Genomic DNA, 20,807 nt, shown 5'->3' with positions numbered 1-20,807 from the left:
GTAATTTTAAAAGATATTTAAAGGAGTTATCATAAAGCAAACTGCAGAGAGCTATTTTAAGAAGTCACTTGAAACAGAAAATAGTTATGCTGTGAAAGTAAGAAATTTCAAATAGTATCCAATTGAAGTTTTAAATGACTAAAGCTCAGCAGACATATTGATCACTTCCTATGAAAGGCAATATGTGTAGATACTGAGTAGCTCAGTAGAACTATGAGACACAATGTCTATCTTTATACAGTGCACAATTTCATATGAAAGATGACCCAGGTAAGCATATATTCGACTAGTCCACATTATGACAAGTGAGAGACAGCTGCAGGATGCAATGGAAGTACAGAGGAATATGTGACTTTCCATATGAAAACGTCAGAGCAATGTTTGAGTTAGATCTAATTAGGACAAAAGTTCACATACATTTCAAAAATTTTTCACTGAAACCTTGGAATGTATTGAAGACAGAAAAATAGTGGAAGCTATTTTTATATAAGATCAAATGGAAAGTGATCCATTTTCTAGTTAGTTGGCACATTTATTTAGAGGAAACTTTCTATAAATAAAGTAATGAAGACATTAGGTATTTAACAAAAACAAGTATATAAGCTGACACTTAGAAGAAGACATGCATGAACACTCTTTAGGAGAAATAAATTGAGTAATTTCAATTATATCCTAATGATGTCAATATCATAAGGCATCCTTCATATTTCCTTCTCAAACTTGCACAACAAAATTTTGGTATCCATCCCTGAATAAAAGTTCCTCCATGGGAGTTGTGGGATCCAGGACCATATTCCAAGGCACTCAAGTCTTACAAACTGTGCATCAAATAATAGGCAGAGAGACCTCATTACCACTTGTGGTTCCTGCAGAAGCCCATGAACTGGTTCAGGTCCTTCTCAGCCATAGTCCAGGAGTACCTGAAGAACACTGACAAGGGCAGTCACCCATGGACAAGAAAGCCCATTTCCAGGAGAGAATTTCTAGCACTCCAGTAGAGAAAAAAAAATTTTGGAATGTACTGGAGTAAATAAGAGGAACAGCTTGAATTTGCCTGTACCATCCTTACCCCCAAGGTAGCATAGCTTAGGACTGTGACATTCTCAGCTATTTCTCCCATGGGAAAAGGGGAGGACAGATGAGTGTTTGCTTGACTTCCTCAACTGTGTAGGACATTGCCAAAGAGAATCCTTTCTCCCTTGAAGAATCTAGATTACTAAACTGAAAGTTCCATGACAAGGGGGAGGAATGTAGCTGATAACATTATCAGAGGTCTTTAAGGGACATGGTCCCTGATGGTTACACTGTAGACTCTGCTGCTGGGAAAGCATCACCCATGGATCTCTGCAACTAGCTTGAATGTCTCACACATATCCCCCACACTCTCAGACATCAATTGTTTCCCTGTGTGAACTTCCAAGGCACCAGTAAGAGAGAGTCTTGAGTAGATGACAAAAAAAGAGTGGTAGACACAAAAAATAATCAAATGAAATGAAAAATGCAATAAAGTACATCAACACCTGACCAGGCCAAGAGAAGAATGAATCTGTGAATAAGAAGATAAGAAACTTATAATTATCTGGTTAGAGGAGAATAAAGAAAAGAGAATGATGTGCTATGGTGAGTGTTGTGAATTGTATAAGACTGATGATTCACAGACCTGTACCCCTGAAGCAAATAATAAATTATATGTTAATAAAAAAAAAAAGAAGAAAGAAAGAAAAGAGTAAAGAAAGTCTACATGACACAGACCCTGTACCTCTGAGGCTAATAATACATTATATGTTTATAAAAATTTTTTTTAAATTATATGTACAAAAAAGAAAACCTACATGATCTCTGAGATACCATGAAAAGAAACAATGTGTGAATTATTGGAGTCCAAAAGAAGAGATGTTCTCTAAGGAACAGAATAATGGTTGAGAATTTCCCAATCTGGGGAGAGATTTGGATATTTCAATCTAAAATTATCTCCAAGAAACATTATAATAAAACTGTCAAAATCAGAGACAAGGACAAAATCCTAAAAGCAGAAAAAGAAAAAAAAAATGTAACCTACAAAGGAACCTCCATTAGTCAACCACCAGATTTCTCACCAAAAACTTTATAGGCCAAAGAAAGTGGGATGGATATGGCACTTTCCTTATGCTTTCACACGTACATTTGAAAACGGTTCTATCTTTATGAAAGAAGATGTTAGTTGAAAGATGGTTTCTAAAAAAGATGACAGAAGAATAGGGGACCCACATTTCATCTGGTCCCTCGAATTCAGCTACTTATCTATCAAACCATTCTGAACACCTGTGAATCCAATCTGAGAAGTAAGAAAAGAATTCCTGCATTCTACAAATAGAAAAGCAACCACTTTTTGCAAGACAGGAGATGTGGAGACATGAATCTGAGGGGATATATGGAAGGATAAACTATGGGGGGAGGGAGTCTCCCTAAGCCAGCTACTGGAAAGTGATATAGCAGCGAAGTGCAAAATGGGAACTTTTAGAAGTCTGCTCCTGTGAGGAATATCCCTGCCTGAAAGGTGATCAGATAAGTGAAGTGGGGCAGAATCCTAAGTGGGACAACAAGGTCTCTGGATCCCCAGGGTCACAGAAAGAACAGGGATGCCTGAGCCGGCGTAGTTCCCAAGCACTGGAAGAGGGAAGCCGGCTACAATTAATGAGCCTTGGCATGGTCTCTCAGCTAGGTGTTGCCATAAATTGCAAACCACTGCATGATCCAGACACTACTCTCCAAGCAGGGACCCAGCAAGTGATAGCTGCTGGGAGACCCTGCTCCTTCCCCTTGGAGGAGTGCCCAGATGCACATACAATCAGGAAATTACTCCAGAAGCAGGGGTCCAACAGGCTGCAGGACCTTCCTGAGACCCTGGCCCTCCACACACACACGCACACACACCCCTGGGAGGATTGGTGTGGGTGTGTACCGCAGCAGTCTTCAGAGTTTGAAGTAAACAAAAGGGATTGACTGCTTTTTCCTGACAGTGCACTGAAGAGTGGGGGCAGCAATCATTCAGCTCTAGAGCTAGAGACGGGGTACAACAATTTTTCCTTCTTTTTTTTTTTTTTCTCGTTTTTTAAAGCAGCAAAAGCCTTCAGAGAACAAAAGCTACATAGAGCAACCTGAAGCAGTTTACACTGAGCTCTGCCCCCTGAGTAGGGGTAGTGCAATTCTGCCCGGCAAAAATACCTGAGAATCAGTGCAACAGCCACCCCCCATACCCCTGAAGACCAGCAGGAACATCAGTTAAATACCAAGTTTATGAATCACTCAGAAATGAAAAACTCCTGTACTGGGAAAAATACTATATAGAATTTGAGGTCTTTAGTCTTTGGTGTCTCCATTAAAAAAAAATTTTTTTTTTCCTTTTCAAGGTTCTCATTTTCCTTTTTAGCTTCTCATTTTATCAACTGTTTTTCAGTCTTTTTTAAAAATTTTCATTTTTACATTTACAGTTTATAGATATATTCTTCATTTTTGGCTTCCTTTCACTGTATTCAATTTTATATACATATATATTCCTTCACAATTGTGGGATTTAGTGTCTTCAGAAAAATAGACCAAAATACACCCCAGACCAAATAGATCACCCTGTGTTTTTCCACTTGGTAGATTATATTCTTTTTTCCTTTTCCTTTTCTTTTCTTTTTTTTTGGTTTCTGACCTCTTCAGATTGGTCCAGTGTGCATTTTGCTGGGATTGGAGTTGATAGTTTTGATTTTGTTCTTGCATTCATCTATTCTTCTCTGTACAAAATGACTAGAAGGAGAAATTCACAGCAAAAGAAAGTACCAGAGGTAATACTCTGCCATAGATCTTGTCAATATGGATATAAGGAAAATGTTAGAAATTGAATTCAGTATAATGATTATAAAGTTACTAGCTGAGTTTGAAAAAACCATAGAATACACTAAGAATCTCTTAATGCAAAAATAAAATCTAATCTGGCCAAATTAAAGAAGGTTTTAACTGACACGCAGTCTAAAAAAATGGATGCTCTAACCACTAAGGTAAATGAGGCAGAAGAGAGAGTGACAAAGAAGACAAAATGATGGAAAGGAAGGAATCTGAAGAAAAGAGAGAAAAACAACTAATAGACCATGAGGGGAGGCCTCGAGAAATGAGTGATACTATAAAGCAAAACAATATTAGGATTATTGGGGTCCCAGAGGAAGAAGAAAAAGAGAGGGTGACAGAGGGTATATCTGAGCAAATCATAGCTGAGAACCTCCCTAATTTGGGGAAGGAAACAGGCATTCAAGTCCAGGAGGTAAGAGAAGTCCCCTCAAAAATCAATAAAAATAGATGAACACCCTAACATTTAAGAGTGAAGCCTGCAAATTTCAGCAATATGAAGACAAATCCTGAAAGCAGCTACATACAAGAGGTCCTTAAAATACACGGGTAGAACATTAAATTGGCAGCAGACCTATCCACAGAGATCTGGCAAGCCAGAAAGTGCTGGCATGATACATTCAGAGTACAAATGAGAAAAGCATGCAGCCAAGAATATCTAGCAAGGCTTTCATTCAGAATGGAAGGAGAGGTAAAGAGCTTCTGGACAAACAGAAACTAAAAGAATTTGTGATCACTAAACCAGCCCTGCTGGAAATATTAAAGGGGATCCTATAAGCAAAGAGAGGGCCCCAGAGTAACATAGACCAGAAAGAAACAGAAACAACATACAGAAACAGGGACTTTACCGGCAATACAATGGCACTAAATTCATATCTTTCAATAGTTATTCAAAAGAGAATGGAATGATATATTCCAAGCGCTGAAAGAAAAGAAAATGTCGTCCAAGAATATTCAGCAGCATTATACTTCAATGATGAAGGAGAAATACTTTTCCAGACAAACAAAAGTTGATAGTTCATTACAAGAAATACTAAATACTGAAAGGAGCTCTTTAATTTGAAATGAAAGAATGATTAATAGTAACATGAAAACATATGAAAATACATATAACATTGTAAAAGTAAATGTATAATCAAATTTGGAATATTCTAACACTGTAACGTGGTGATGTGTTAACTAATAACTATAATATAAAATTTTAAAGGACAGGAGTATTAAAAATAACTATAGCTACCATAATTTGTCAATGAATACACATTATAAAAAGAGATTTTGAGATTAAAATAATAAAAGACGGGAGTAAGAGGGTAGAGTTGTTGTACGCTCAAGTACAAGTTAAGTTGTTATCAGCTCAAAATAGACTATTACAAAGATTAAGCTTCATGGTAACCAAAAAGCAAAACCTATAGTAGATTCACAAAACTTAAATGGAAGTATAGCATATCAACACAATGAAAAAAATCACCAATTCACAAAGGAAGGCAGCAAAAGAAGAAAATAAGAAGGGAACTACAAAAGATCCAGGAGACAACTAATAAAATGGCACTGGTAAGTACTGCATAACCATAAATATCTGAATGTAAATGGATTAAGTTCTCCAATCAAAAAGCATACAGTGGCTGAAGTAAAAACAAACAAACAAACTAACAAACTATATGCTGTCTATAAGAGACTTGCTTATCTTTAAGGAAACACACAGACTCAAAGTGAAGGGATGGAAAAAGTTATGCCATGCACAAAAAACGGGTGTAGCACTGAGCTTATATCAGACAAAACAGACTTTAAGAGAAAAATAGTAACAAGAATTAAAGAAGGTCATTATATAATGATAAAGGGGTCAATTCATCAAAGAGATACAGCAATTGTAATATATACACATCCAACATCAGAGCACCTGAATATATTAAACAAATACAACAGAGTCAAAGGGAGAACTAGACAATACAATGATAGAAGATTTGAATACCTCACTTCAATGACAGATAGAACATCCAGACAAAACTCAACAAGAAAACAATGGATTTGAACCATACTTTAGACCTAATGGGTCTAATAGACATATATAACACATTCTATCAAACAACTACAGAATACACATTCTTCTTAAGTCTGCACAAAACATTCTCTAGCATAGATTTTGTTAGGTCACAAAACATGTCTTAGCAAATTTAAGGATGTTGAAGTTATACCAAATATCTTCTTCAGCTATAATGATATGACACTAGAAATAAATAACAGGATGAAAGCTGGAAAATTTTCAATATGTGGAAATTAAACAACAGACTTTTGAACAACCTATGAGTCAAAAACAATCATGAAATAAATTAAAAGGGAAACACAGCATACCAAAACTTATGGGATGCAGCAAAAGTAGTTCTAAGAAGGAAATTTTAGTGATAAATACCTACATTAAAAAAAAAATCTCAAATAAACAATCTACCCTCATAATAATTACCTAAAAACCATAAAATAAACAACCTAATCTCAAATAAACAATCCAGAATTGATGGATTGATATTAAATTTTGTGTATTTTCATTCAGTGATTAAGCTAGAAACATATAAACTAGCAAAACTGAAATAGGAAGAAATAGAAAACTTGAACAGACCTATTATAAGGAAAGAAATTGAATCAATAATAAAAAAATCTCCCCAAAACAAAAAAGTCCAGGGCCAGATGGCTTCACGGGAAAATTCTATCAAACATGTAAAGAAGAATTAATACCTATTCTGAACTATTCCAAAAAATAGAAAAGGAAGGAAAACATCCAAACTCATCCTATGTGTCCAGCAATACACATATCAAAACCAGATAAAGTTTCCACTATAAAAGAGAACTATAGGTAAATTAGTATTTTGAAAACAACAACAACAACAAAAACAAAAACTTCTTATGTACCAGCACTGGGATAGGTCCTTGAAAGGCAGATCTGAAGATCAAATTCCTGACTTTGAGGAGCTCCCAATGCAGAACAATGACAAATAAGCAAAGAAGCCCCAAGAGAAACGCACTAAATTTTATATAAATTAGAAATAGGCCATTAGCCAGTATTAATGATATGTTTACCTGGAAGGCCAGATTTTATAATATTAATATACATTTCACTGTTATTGACAGAAATACTGAGTGAAAAATTAAGCAGACTGTTCTGGGCACTTTTAAATGTGAATCAGCTCAATAAAAGTGAGAGAAAACATGCTAAGAAAACTTCTTAGCATGCTTAAAGGAATATACTTTAAGTTTCTAAAATTCATTCATTTATAAAACAAATATTATTTTAGTTCTTCTATTCTAAGTTTTTGTGATACATCAATGCACCAAAGAAATAATAATGTCTGATCACTTGGAGGTTACATTACTGGCAGAGGAAACAGAAAATTTATACAATATGCTAGAAGATGGTAAGAGTTGTAATATGGGAGGGAAGGAAGGAAAGAAAATGAAAGGAAAGAAGAATAAAGCAAGAAACAAAAAAGAAATGAAAATACTGCAGAGTGTGGAGGATCAGAAGAGTGAGCTGGGAAAGGGGGATGAGATTTTAAATAGGATAGAGTGGCATCATTTAGAAGTGACATTTGAGCACAGACTTGAAGCAGGTGAGGGAGTTAGTCATGCAAATATCTGAGGCAAAAGCCTTCCAGGAAGATGAGCCATCTCTAAAGATGTAAGCATTCCTGGAATATTCAAGAAACAGTAAAAGTGAGTAAGGGAAAGAGAAATTGGAGATGAGTTCAGAGAACTAATGAAATGGAGACCAAATTCAACAAGGAAATTATATATTTTAGTCCGAGAAAATTTACTCTTAGAGAATTTTGAGCAAAGATGTGGTGTAATCTTACTTCTGCCTGCTGTGCTGAAAATAGATTGTGAGGAGGAGTGAAAAATAAAGTCCACTTATGATATTAAGGCAGAAATCCAGGAGACACTTGATGCCTTAGATCAGGCCGGTGGCAGTGGAGATGGCAGGATACAGTTTGATTCTGAATATGTTCTGAATACTAAATAAGCAGAAATCCCTAAAGAATAGGATATGGGATATGAGAGAAAGAGAACATTCAAAAATGACCCTAGAAGTTTTCAGTCTAAGACAGGAAGACTGGAGTTCCCTCCCTAACAAGTTAGATGGGGAAAGGCTGGGGGTGGAGCAGGTTGGCCAGGGAGAGGGAAAGTCAGAAATTTAGTTTAGGGTTTGTTAAATTTGAGATGTCTATCAAATATGCAAACCAGTAAGTCAAATAAGGTGTTGGACACATAGATCTTTAGTGCAGCAGAAAATTGGGGATAAACATATTTGGAAGTCATCATTATTTTTATGAGATTTAAAGCCTTGAGATGCAATGGGATTACAAGAAAGTGATGAAGATACAGAAGAAAAGAGAATCAGAGATTAAACCAGGGACACGCCCAAATATTGACATTTGGTAAGGCAGAGTAAAAAGTAAAATGACTGTGAAGAAGTGAGACAAAAAAAGTGAGACAAAAGAAGAACCAGGATTATAGGCTGTCCAGGAATCCAAGGGAAAGAAGGATATCAAGGGAATTCAGTTATGCACTATGTCCTATACTGCTGAATGATTGAGTTGGACTAAGAGTGAGAATGGACCACTGGGTTTATAGTGTGGTCTTCACTGGATTCCTATGAAGAATTGTTTTGATAAAATGGTGGAAATGAAAACCTGACTAAAGTGGATTTAAAAGGGAATGGGGGAGTGGAGAGAAAAAGGGAGAGAGAGAATACAGTGAACTTTTATGGCAGGTATTTTTGAAAAGAAAAGGAAAGAAACTGAGAAGTACTTGATATAATATAGAAGCAATAATAAAATGTTTCATGATGATACAATAAAGAACTAAAATTACTGAAGTAGGAGCGAGAAAAGAACTGCTGAAGCAATGCCCTTGTGTAGGTAAGAAGAAATAGAGAAATAAGATCTGGTGCACAGACACAGGGATTATTTCAGGTAGAAGCAGGGATAGTTGATTTAAGGTAACAGGTGGGAAGTCAGATTATGTAGGTGTGGAACTTGGTAGGGAAGTACATGTAGTTATGATAAAAGTCTGAAGGGGAAAAAAATCTCTTCTTATTGTTTCCATTTTCTTAGTGGTGTGGGAACCAAAGTTGTCAAAGGAGAATGAAGATGAAGCAGGAAGTAATGGGGAGAAGAGAAAAGACAGGATGTGGAATCCAAGTCCCAGAAACTGGGTCAGTGAGAGGTTCAGGGCACTGTGCTGATTGTTGGGCAGTATCAAAGGCCCACTTGAGGTTGTGCTTGTGTCTAGCTGCATGGATGCAAGTATGAAGTAGGGGAGAGTTGGAAATGACTAGGATGGGTATTTTTCCAGATAATTAAAAAGGGTGGGTAGTTAAGTGTGTATGTGTATGTAAGAGGTGATTATTATGGGTGGCCATGGAATTTAATCTATTTAATAAAAGTAAAGAGGACATTCAGTAAGTGAGGACAGTGAAAGTGTGGTAAGATCAATGCACTGGAGTCCTGGCTGGGTTAAAGTATCATTTGAGTTGGGGTTCAAGGTACAATGCTAGGTGGTGCAGACCGCATGAAGTGAAGACCATGGTCAGGTCACCATATTGACAAAGAAGATGTCTAAGATACAACCATGCAAGTGAATGCCTGAGAAAGGGTAAAGAAACCACCGGTGGTGGCAAAGATTTTCAGAGAGCTAAGTTGGTAATTTAGGTTTTAATATAGACAGTACGTTGAAATCATCTATATACAAACTGAAATTACCAAGGTTTTGGGTAAGGGAGTCAGGCTAGAGATAGTGCCAGTGAGCTTAAAGCCAATTATCACATATTTGTGCAAATTCCTAAGAAGATGCATATTCAGATGTACAAATATTCTGAATCAATATTTTATCATGGGTTTGCTTTCAAGGTTTGAATAATTTTTGATGCTAAAAAGAGAGAGAGAGAAAGAATAAAGTACACACAAAATAAAACCCCTACAGAAAAATCTCATTTAGGATAAATACTATTAAACTATATCCAAGCAGCATGGATCTACATTAAAAAATACTTTGGTACAAGTTATAACATTTAAACATAAAAGGAAAAATATTATCAGATAGTAAGTAATGGATAATATTTTATGTGTATTTTTAGTATACAAAAGAAATTCATGATTACTATTAAAAATGCAAACTGAATAAAGGAACATAAAGTAAAAATAAGTTAAATATCCTACATACTAATCTTCCCATACAAATTCAGAGCTCCAAAATAACCAGTTAAAGACTCTGTATATTCATCCAAAATGTTTCTAAACATATGTAAATACATATCAATAAATGTAATTATAACAGCTTTTCCTTTTTTTCCCCACAAATGAGATAACGCCATTCATAGTGTTATGAAACCTGATTTCTTCACTTCACCATATTTCTTGATCATTTCTCCGTATCAGTATATAGAAGCCTAAAATTATTTTTATATACATCTATATGGTATTTGTTATAAAGATGCATCACAACTGATTAAGCCTGTCCTCATTAGTGGATATTTAGGTCATTCCCAGGTTTTTACTATTAATAAACAATGCTGTAATGAATGCCGTGTCTGAGCATATTTATAAGACTGATTCCTAGAAGTGAAAATGTTCCATCAAAAGATAAGCATCTTGGGGCACCTGGGTGGCTCAGTGGGTTAAGCTTCTGCCTTTGGCTTGGGTCATGATCTCAAGGTCCTGGGATCAAGTCCCGCATCGGGCTCTCTGCTGAGCAGAGAGCTTGTTTCCCTACTCTCTCTCTCTGCCTGCCTCTCTGCTACTTGTGATCTTTCTCTCTATCAAATAAATAAACAAAATCTTAAAAAAAAATGAGCATCTTTTAAATGTTGACAGATACCATCGTCTTCCCAATAAATTCATCGCATGAACACTAAGAATTTTCCATTTACTTCAAAATTTTATGATGGGTTTACCCTCTGTAAAAAAAAGTAGATTAAAACTGTTATAATGTTGGCAGTGGAAATTTGGACTGCTGAATAATTATGTGAACTACAATCAAAAGAGTAAAACTGTTGGAGCTCTGGGTGGCTCAATTAAGTGTCTGACTCTTCAGGGTTGTGAGTTCAAGTTCCGCATTGGAGCTGCAAACCTAGTGTGGAGCCTACTTTAAAAAAAAAAAAAAGAGTAAAGCTGTCAAGCAGGATGTTTGATTTATGACACAAACTCACAGGTAGATAAAAAAAAATATTTTCATGGCAGCATTGTTTATAATAGTAAGAAATCTATCCATCATTATAGAATTATAAATAACTTGTGATATAGTCCTATAATCGGAAGTTATACATCAGTAGAAATTACTGAAACTTATGTCCATATATCAAACAGATCAATTCTCAAAAACATGATGTTGAGGTTAAAAAGAAAATATGAAAAGACATTTTCAGTATAATACCACTTATAAAATTTTAAGAAAACATGTAAAACAGTACTTCATATTATATGTGTGTGCAAGTCATGTGGACTATAATTTTACCATATGAATGTAAAGACTCTGCATCAAATTCAAATAGCTGTTACCTGAGAAGGGAGTGATAGGAATGGGATCAATACTGAGTACAAAGGATTCTTCCACAATATCCTGTTTTACCTCTTCTTCTGAGAATCTGAACTAATATGACAAAAGAAGTCAATATCAATTTTTAAAAGAAACAAATGAAAATGTAAAAGCAAGTAAGAAATCTATTTCCCAAATAATGACCAGTCTCATTTTTTTGCCTTGAGTGCTTCAGGTAGGCTTGGTCAGCAATGAAACCATATGAGTAGTTTTAAGTAATCTGTTCTAGAATCATCCCATTTGGTTCATGTCTGCTCCCTTCTATTTCTGACCCCTCTGCGGCTGCACTTTAATTGCTCTCTCTTCTCTAGTGTGTTCAACTATTAATATATTCTTGTCTTGTACTAATGGCTTCCTTTACTGGATCCCAAGTAACATTTCCTAACTTACGCATTTTAAGTAATACCTACGCATATAATTTATATATATATATGTGTGTGTGTGTGTGTGTGTGTGTGTGTATTTTTAAATTCTTTCTAAAAGACTTTTTTTTTTCCCTGAAAGACAGAACAGAGACAAGTTTCTCTGAAGTCCTGATTTAACAGATTACACTTTTTATTTTTTTTTTATTTTTATTTTTTATTTTTTATTTTTTATAAACATATATTTTTATCCCCAGGACAGATGGGATTGGGAGGGAGACAAACCATAAGTGACTCAGATTACACTTTTTAATTCTCATTTCAGTGACTATAGAACTTTTTGAGGTTCTATGCTCTACTCAGGGGTTCTCAATTTCAACTCCCTATGTTACAAGACTTCAGCCTTATACTTGCACAGACTTTAAAACTAAACCCTTTGGGAAACTGGGCTTTTTTCTATGTATATCCTTCTACTCCCCAGATCCCTGGGTCAGCTTTCTTGTTTATTACTCAGGTTTTTGGTTATCACTTTATTTCTGATTACCAAAGTCTTTTTCATTTATTTGGAGCTTAACCATGTATTTTTAAGGCATTTTAAAATTGTGTCTTATTTATAGTTTCTAAATGTTGGCAAATGAGTTCTATGTTCACTCAACCCACCAAACTGACAGAATTGAAGATTCTCATAGGTTTTGTGCAAATTATTACTTTTATTTTAGTAGCTCTCATTTCACCTTGAAATTCCTAGGGATATAGGAAGCTCTGATTCTGAGGATACAGGACTCATGCTGAACCCATCAATGCAGATCTTCTCCTGAAAGCCTGTGAATAAGCTATAGCAAGTGCAAAAGTGTTTCCTATACTCTGCTTCTTTCAGCTGAGTCTAGGTTGATACTATCAGCATGTATCAGGCTCAAAATTCATAAAATCACGTCATTCCTGATGATACAACTAGGGATTCAATGAAGAGTCATTAGAGATTTCAGTTGGTAGGTTCAGCAAGGCCAATAACTGAACAGCTCATCTTCATGTTCTTTATCTAAATTGATGGGCCATTTTACATATTAACTTTGTGACACTGAAGCACCTAAACCATGGACCATTAATTTAGGTAGACTGATCAAATATAAAACTTGGCATAGTACTTTTTTTTACTTTCTTCTCTTCCAACTGTTAGAAATGTGATGACCATAATATCACACTTCATTTGAGACAGTCCTGATATACACATTTTGTTCTGGAGAAATTATTAACAAACCACATCTTAATTTAGATGATACACTATGGTCACCCTGTCTAAATAACCAGGCCCCCCAGATTTCTAGGACTGTTGATGTAGGAAATAGCAAGTGTAAGTCTGGGTATTTCTCTGGCATTATCCTATATCTGGCCATTTCTGGGCCATCAGAGATGCTCTAACCAGATGAGACACAAAAGGAGAAAAACATCCTAGCTCACAATGCTGGGTTGATAGAGATACTACCCAACTGGCCTCTAGCTGGCTTGCTCCATGTCTTACATATTTCACCTTTTGACATCAGTTATTCCAAAAAGGGAGACAGTATCAGCATTCTCTTACCATAATCTTATCATAAACTCACTTTTCATGATATTCCAACCAATTCACTATTCTTTATACAAAGCCTAATAGAAACTTTCTTGTTTCATTGTCACTCTCCCATACAAATCAACCAACACAACATGTAACAGGGCATAATTATACAATCACATAATTGCACACTTATCATCTGCTAATACCACAAAGACATGCTCTTGCTGAAAGTGTATTATAATCCCAACTGATCCTAGATAACAATACAAGATTTAATCATTCCAAACTTTAATAATAATTCAAGCAATTCAATGTGCTTCCTGAGGATTACTCACGAAGAGTACTAAGATCATTTTATTCCAGTTAATTTTATTCCATTTTACTAAGATCATTTTATTCCAGTAAAATTTATATTTTAGCAAGCACAAACATAAAGTTAACTAAAATTATGATATTCTTACCCTCAAAAATCTAGTACATTCTGATAAATAAAATATATTTAAATACCCTTGATTCTTAAACCAGTTCTCCAGAATTTTCACAAATAACAAAAGCCCCTTTATATGAAAGAAAAGTTTTTCCATTATGAGTGTGGTTAGTAATGATATTTTTTTCCAAATAAAGGTCTTGACTTAGAAGTTTAGTGGAATATTACCAGGAAAAATCTACACCTTTGATTTGCAAAGTCCACCTTGCCCTCTGCTTCAAACTACCTCCAATTTCTCTAAACCCAAATGTAATAAGGAAGAGATGACACTACTCTATGTATATTACAGGGAGACAAGTGAGTAACTCTTGAGATTCAGTATGATTTCATTTTATGTTCTTAATGCTGGTCATCTTTTCCAACATAGGCACTACTATGTTGCTAATGGTATTCATCACTAATATCAAAATGTACATAAAATTCGAATGCTTCTTAAAATCAATATAATATGAAATTACATTTTGATAATTAAAGATCTTATTTGCCTTCACTGGCATTATGACTTTTCCTTTTTGAGCCCTAAAGCAAGATCATTCACCAATATAAGCAAACCATATTTTTCATAAACCTTAATGTTATTATAAACAAAATTAAAGAATATCATATTAAACTTGTATTCTACAGGTAATAGACATGGGAAGTAACTGTTGGAAAAATCCAAATCCACACTATTTTAAAATGTAAAACCTGTATTAAATCTCTTGACTTTTTTCCAAGTGGGTTTCCCTTTGATATAAACTTGTTTATAACTATCATCAGTATTTAAAGAATACTGAATTAGATGTACTAAAAATTTATAAAGCAAAAAGTGATAAAATCAAGGAAAGTGGTGTGTTTGTTTTTTTTTTTCTAATGACAGCATCTGAAAGTGGTTTGGAGTTGATATTAAAGTATTTGCAACATTTGTTAGAGAAGTTCTCCAATAGAAATTTTAGAAGACCTTGTTGTTTACCTTCTAGGATATTTGTTTTGAGCAGAAGTTTGAACGATATTATTCCAAGACCTGCTTTGTATTTTGTATGACCTACTATAAAATTATAACACTATAAAATAAATAATTGTCAATGGAACTTAACAAATCCAAATATAGAATCTGTGAAAGTAATCTGAGCTGAGAAGTAATAACCTAGGTTTGCTATATGATAGCATTGCCTATGACCCTCCTGTGGGGTGCACAACAGTTATTAATGGAATTAAACTTGACTTAGGGTTTCTATTTCAAATCATCAGTTATCCCATCTATACTCCCCAAAGTGTCTGCACTGCTAGTCAAAAAAAGATGAAGAAAAATAAACATCAAGTTTCTAAATGGATAAGGATTAAAAGTTCCACAGTTGTTAGTAACTCCAATTTCTTAATAACAACGGAATAAAAATGAACACAAATAAAAGCTAAATTCTGTCTTAATCTTTCAATGCCTGGGAGTTGAAGCTAGATAAAGATAAAATTATTTATTGGGCTGAGAAGCTGAGTGAGGTAGTTATGAGGATATCCAGAGGTGACCTCCACAAAAGAAGACTGGAGGAAGAGGACTATGGGGTGGGGGTGGGGGGACTGCCTTTACAATGTTGCCCAAGCTCAGTGCTGAGGGAAGCGAAGTCATCTGTGTCCATACTGCCACCTAAACACATACTTCGGCTCTTCTCACTGACCGCCAGGCTCACCACACAGTGGGATAAAGTTAGGTCTAGAAAAAGAAGGTGGATTTCTGTCCCACCAATTCTAAAGTGAATTACATTATTCTGAACGGAGAAAGCAGCGATTGCAAAGGCTCCTTTCTGTGTGAAGGAAGGAATTTTTCATCATACCTGTGCCTTTTTCCAAGCTTCACATTGCTATCTCCGGCCCTGCAAGTGCAAGGGATTGCCTAGAGGAGATCTAGAAAAGACAAGATTCTGAACTGTCAATAGAGAGGGAGAAAGAACTTATGGTAGGAAGCCTTATAAAGGAGGTTAGTTTGCCTAAGGGAAGGAGCTTTGTATTTAAACTGACTCTCTTCTCTTTCTCTTCACGTATGTCCTTGTAAAATACTAATGAAACAGGGAGGAAAAGGCACAAGCTTGAGTAATTAATTCAGATGCTAGCAAACCAGCCCGAAATAATCAAATTAGAGAAAAGAAGATGTAAAGATGGAATCAGAGGCCAGAGTGTTTGGCCAAGAGCTGAGGAAAGTGGGCCACTTCTGCAAGCTGGCAAAGGCACAAAGAAGTACAGCATAGAGAATATAGTCAATAATATTATAATAACATTGAATAGTGACAGATGGTGACTATACTTATCCTAATGTGCACTGAGTAATGTACAGAATTTTTAGTCATATGTTATATACATGAAATGAATATAACATTGTATGTTAATTATACCTAAAAAATATATTAGATACATATATAAATAATGTATTGGTCTAATTCTATGAAAGTTTAAAATAGAATCTGTTTTTAAACAGGTCATTCCGTAAGAAATGGGTAACTGAAGTATGTTCAATAAGCCTAATGTGAAAGAAACAGTGTTATTAGTTTCCGATTCATGGATTAATGAAACTAAAAAATGCTCTATTGGAAAGTGTTTTGCTACTGAGAATTAATTATTTCTTCCAGAGAGTCCACAAACCGCAAATAGCCTTTTCTGAAGAACCAACTGATTTAAATAGAAGAGATATTTTATCTTACAGACAAGATTTTAATTTCCAAGTACAGAGAACCAAAAGCAAGTTACATCAGCTTTCTTTTATATCACCTCCTACCCCTTCTTCGTATCTCGAAGAAAATACATTCTTGAACCTTCCTTCTCTCGTCTGCTGTAGGACTTCATTTTATTTTTTGTTTCTTCTTCAGTTTCTCTCTACTGACTTCATATCCTTATTTTATGAAGGGGCTGAGTTTTTCCTAATCCGGACTAAAATCAATTTTTACTCAACAGTACCTTCCCCCTCAAGATAAAAAATATTATATATCTTTCCCTTCACTGGCAAGTATCTTAAAATTGAAAATTACTCTTCAGGTGTCCAATTTCCCATTTAGTCCTCGGTCCAAGCTCCTGTCTCTGCAAACCTACTAAACCTCTCCTCTTAAAACCTATCCATGACCTAATAATAATAATAAAGTCTATCAGCTCTGACTCCATTCTCTTATTAATCAAACACTTTACGGGTTTGCTATTGTTTCTGATCCTTATTTTGGTAGTCCATTTACTTGCTTTGCTTCCTAGGAAACTTATTCCTCCAATCTCTTCCATTACTTTCCCACAATTAATATTCTTTCTAGATTCTTTTCACTCTACCTAATCTTAGAGTAATACTGAAGTCATCTTTACCTCACTTTTATTCCCTGCTGATGTTCATTTATGTGTAATCTAACTCTTGCGACAGCTTCATGCACAACCATATATTTAGCTTTTCTTTCTAATCTGATATCTGGAATAAAATTTTCACTGTTAACAAAATTGTTGTTACCTTCTTATAGAACATCTTTATGTGGGAGTATGTGTTAGTGTGTCAAATACGTTACATCAAAGGCCAAATTCATTATCTTAACTTAGGCTGCTCCAGGAAAAAAAAAAAAAGCCACAACATTTTCAGGCTTCACTCAGATTGTATTATTTACCATTCTCTATAATTTCCCTATATGATGTCCCTTAGAGGCCTCCATTGCCTTATATTTGCCTGCCTCACCCCTCTGTTCCTGGAATGAGCAACTTTCTACATTTATTTGTTTATAACCAACTCACCCATAAGACCTAATTTAACTATCATATCCTCTTAAAATTTTTTTCTCTAGGTTCTGAGCTCCTCATGGACAGAAACTGTGACTGTTGGCTTTATATGAATCTCAGGATGTAACACAGTGAGCCTGACACAAGATGGGTGTTCATTATATACCTGTTCCATTCACCTTCTCACCTTTCTTCATTATTATTTTGATGTTTATAAGATTTTGAGGTATACTATTATCTGTACATGTACATTTCCATGAAGAAAACTCTATGGCTTTGTTTGTCTCAACCTCTACCATAGACAGTTCTTGGTAGATGCATGGTTCTCCATAAATATTGTTTGTGTAAGTGACACATTTTATTTAATTCCTTTCCTTTCTCAAGATACTGCAGAAGTAGGACACAGTCTGTGCCTAGTAAGTGAAAACAAAAAACAAAACAAAACAAAAAAACAGAACGGGAAGGGCAGAGCATGGAATGATGGTTTTATAAGGGTCAATAGACTATACGTACAGTCTACTCTTATTAACTAAGAAGAATAGAGATGTGAGCTAAATGTGACCATTCATATCACTTATGAGTAGAGAACAGAGTAATATACTTCATCAAATGGGAAAGGAGAATATCAAGAAACAGAGAGTCTCCATAGTTATTTTAGTTTCCCTGGATGCTTTGTCAAGAGCCTTGAGAAAATTGAGCACTGTATACAATATGCCATGAAGTAACACAATGTGTACCTTGAAAGAAACTCTATTTCATATAATTAACTAACACACACAAACACACACACACACACACACACAGTCAATGTCAGCACACCTGGTATATGCCATTTGGAAATGTCCACACTAGGGGTAAATTGTGTTACTGGTATGAAAGACATTGAAAACTGTCAAACAGTGTTCTAGCCTTGCTTCTGATTCAACTCAGCATGTGGCTGTGGGAAACCAAATCTCTCAGCCACAGTTTTTTTTTTTTAAAATGATGAAATAAATGCTAAAAATCTGTGATTCTAAAAATTGTCATATATATAGAACTATGTGGAACTTCAAACTCCTTATAGGCCTCACATGTCAGAAGAACGGATTTTTTTCTTTGGTGGTTCAAACCATTCTATAAAATCATGACCCATAGCTTTCACAACCTCTGACACAGCACAACTACCTCTTTATAGCAAAATGATGAGTAAGATAGAAACATACTGATGCACCCCCATACCTGCCACCTCTACCACCACCATCACACAGACGCATACACACACTGTTCTTCTCAGAGACAGAAGAGATATTTAAAAACAATCTTACAAACATATTTTTTAAATATTTTAAAATTTTACTTTAAATTGATACAAGTGACAGTTATGATTCTTAAATGCAAGATTTCTAAACTGCTTTTTTCCTACTGAGTTGATAACAATAAAAAGAGGATTTAGGGGGTAATCATAAGAAGCAGCAGAGAAAAGCAAGGCTGTTGCATGCAATTTCCAGCTCCTGAGTCATTCCACCTTTTAGCACAGCTAATGTTACATCACCAAAAATAATTTAAAATGTGAGTATCTTATACAATATCGACTAGTTTAAACAACCACAGTCCTATCATCATAAATACACCAAAATCTAAGAAAAATCCATTTTCTCAGCAATTAATCTGTTTTTAGTTTGCTCATTACATCCACACTGGGAGAGGGAGAGGGTTTGTACTATCATTCCAAGTCTATTAAACACATTACATAAATCTTTCATGGGAGAAATTGCTTACATATTTTTTTCTAAAATTGAAAAAAAAAAAAAAAACCAAAACGTAAATAATCCATACCATCATTACTAGCAGGAATTGCTCAGAAGGCCTTTGGGCTCAGAATGTTGGTATGCTTCTGAGGCATCTATCACAAGGCTCAGCCCTGGGCTTTGGCAAAGCCACTGCCATGTTAATCTGCTTCATTACATCTCTACAATTTGTTCACCACATTAAGGAGTGGTATTTCCCTTGTGAGTGGAAGACCCATCCTTCACTTTGAAAGCTTTACCTTCAAAAGGTACACAAATGTAGTCACAGATGGGCACTAAAGGCCAGAAAGCCAAATAAATATTAAAATACAGCATGTCAGAGTTGAATCTCATTTCAGTGCAGGAGGATTTAAAGATCTAGGGCAGCCAGAATTAGAGGTATTCAATCTTTTAGATCTAAATCCAAGCTTACAAAGCACACACCTTATTTTAATTATCATTAACAAAAATAACAATTCAGGGATAAATCAAAGATAGAATCATGTTGTCTTACCTGAAATAAAGGGAATTGTAAATCATAGCACAGAATCCATATATGTGGTGAATATAATAGTCTCCACAGCAGTTCTTCAGAATTTTGACTAAAGCAGACGGTAAAATTTCACATGTGCTCCATCCTCACTGAAGAAGAAAAAACAAAAAAGGGCGACTACGGCATCCTCTCTGCTTCTGCTTTAGCTTTCTGTTCTGACGCTCACTCGATGGTACCCACTGTCTGTTAGAAAGCAGCATGCTAAATTGAAAAATAAATAAATAAATAAATGTAAGCCTGCATCTTACGTGACAGCTCCATCTCCTGGCCAAAGCTGGAACCATTTTCATTCAAGATCCTTGAGCAACACTGTATTTAGTAAGTTTGATTAAATGGTATATAGTACATAATTCCACTGTATTTGAAATCAACTACCTTAATTACTTGTAAATTAAACATTTAAGAAGCATGGGAGCATAAATTTTTAAAACTTTTAATCCTACTTTTGGGGTTTATTTAAAATTATTTATGTTCTATTTAAACTAAATGGAAGCTTTTCATAGCATTACAAACTTAATGTTTACCTTAAGTCTTACTTAACTTTATTTACTACCTCTGAGAGTAACATGTATCTCCTATAAAGTAATTTTAAATGTCAAGTTTATCTTTACTGGTACCTTTTCGTGGAGAACGTGTTTAAATTTTTGTTATTAGAGAAATTATTTGTTATGTTGTTATTTTTGCTATTTGGAGGTAATTTTGGAGAATTATTAAAGTTAATGTGGGACAGTGAAATTACTAAAAGGCAAATGAAAATCTTTAGTCAACCCGTTTTTAAAATAGTTCAAAACATACAGATATTAAATTACATGCTATATGAAATTTGATAACTGCAGGAAATGTGTATTACACCTTCTTAGCAGGATAAGAGAAAAGTTATTATGATAACGCATTTGGCAAATAATGCCAGTTACACTGAGCATGT

The 20,807-nt window shown here is 34.9% G+C and overlaps 1 protein-coding gene across 3 annotated transcripts in view; it reads right to left on the bottom strand.

Annotated features, from left to right (window-relative positions):
- LOC132013798 (sodium channel protein type 2 subunit alpha) overlaps positions 1–20,074 on the bottom strand; it is a 140,264-nt gene extending 120,190 nt beyond the window's left edge. For 2 of the 3 annotated variants that reach the window (XM_059394099.1, XM_059394098.1), the window contains exon 1: positions 19,844–20,074. The gene's annotated coding sequence lies outside the window, so the exon portion shown is untranslated. Of the gene's footprint in view, positions 1–19,378; positions 19,448–19,843 lie in introns of those variants that run through there. The other variant, XM_059394101.1, reaches the window with a different exon arrangement.
- Between the last annotated feature and the right edge of the window lie 733 nt (positions 20,075–20,807).

The sequence above is a fragment of the Mustela nigripes genome, chromosome 3 (genome assembly GCF_022355385.1).
Source record: "Mustela nigripes isolate SB6536 chromosome 3, MUSNIG.SB6536, whole genome shotgun sequence".
Classification (NCBI taxonomy): Eukaryota; Metazoa; Chordata; class Mammalia; order Carnivora; family Mustelidae; genus Mustela; species Mustela nigripes.
The sequence above is the reverse complement of the archived record's forward strand: the minus strand, read 5'-3'. Positions and strand labels throughout refer to the sequence as shown.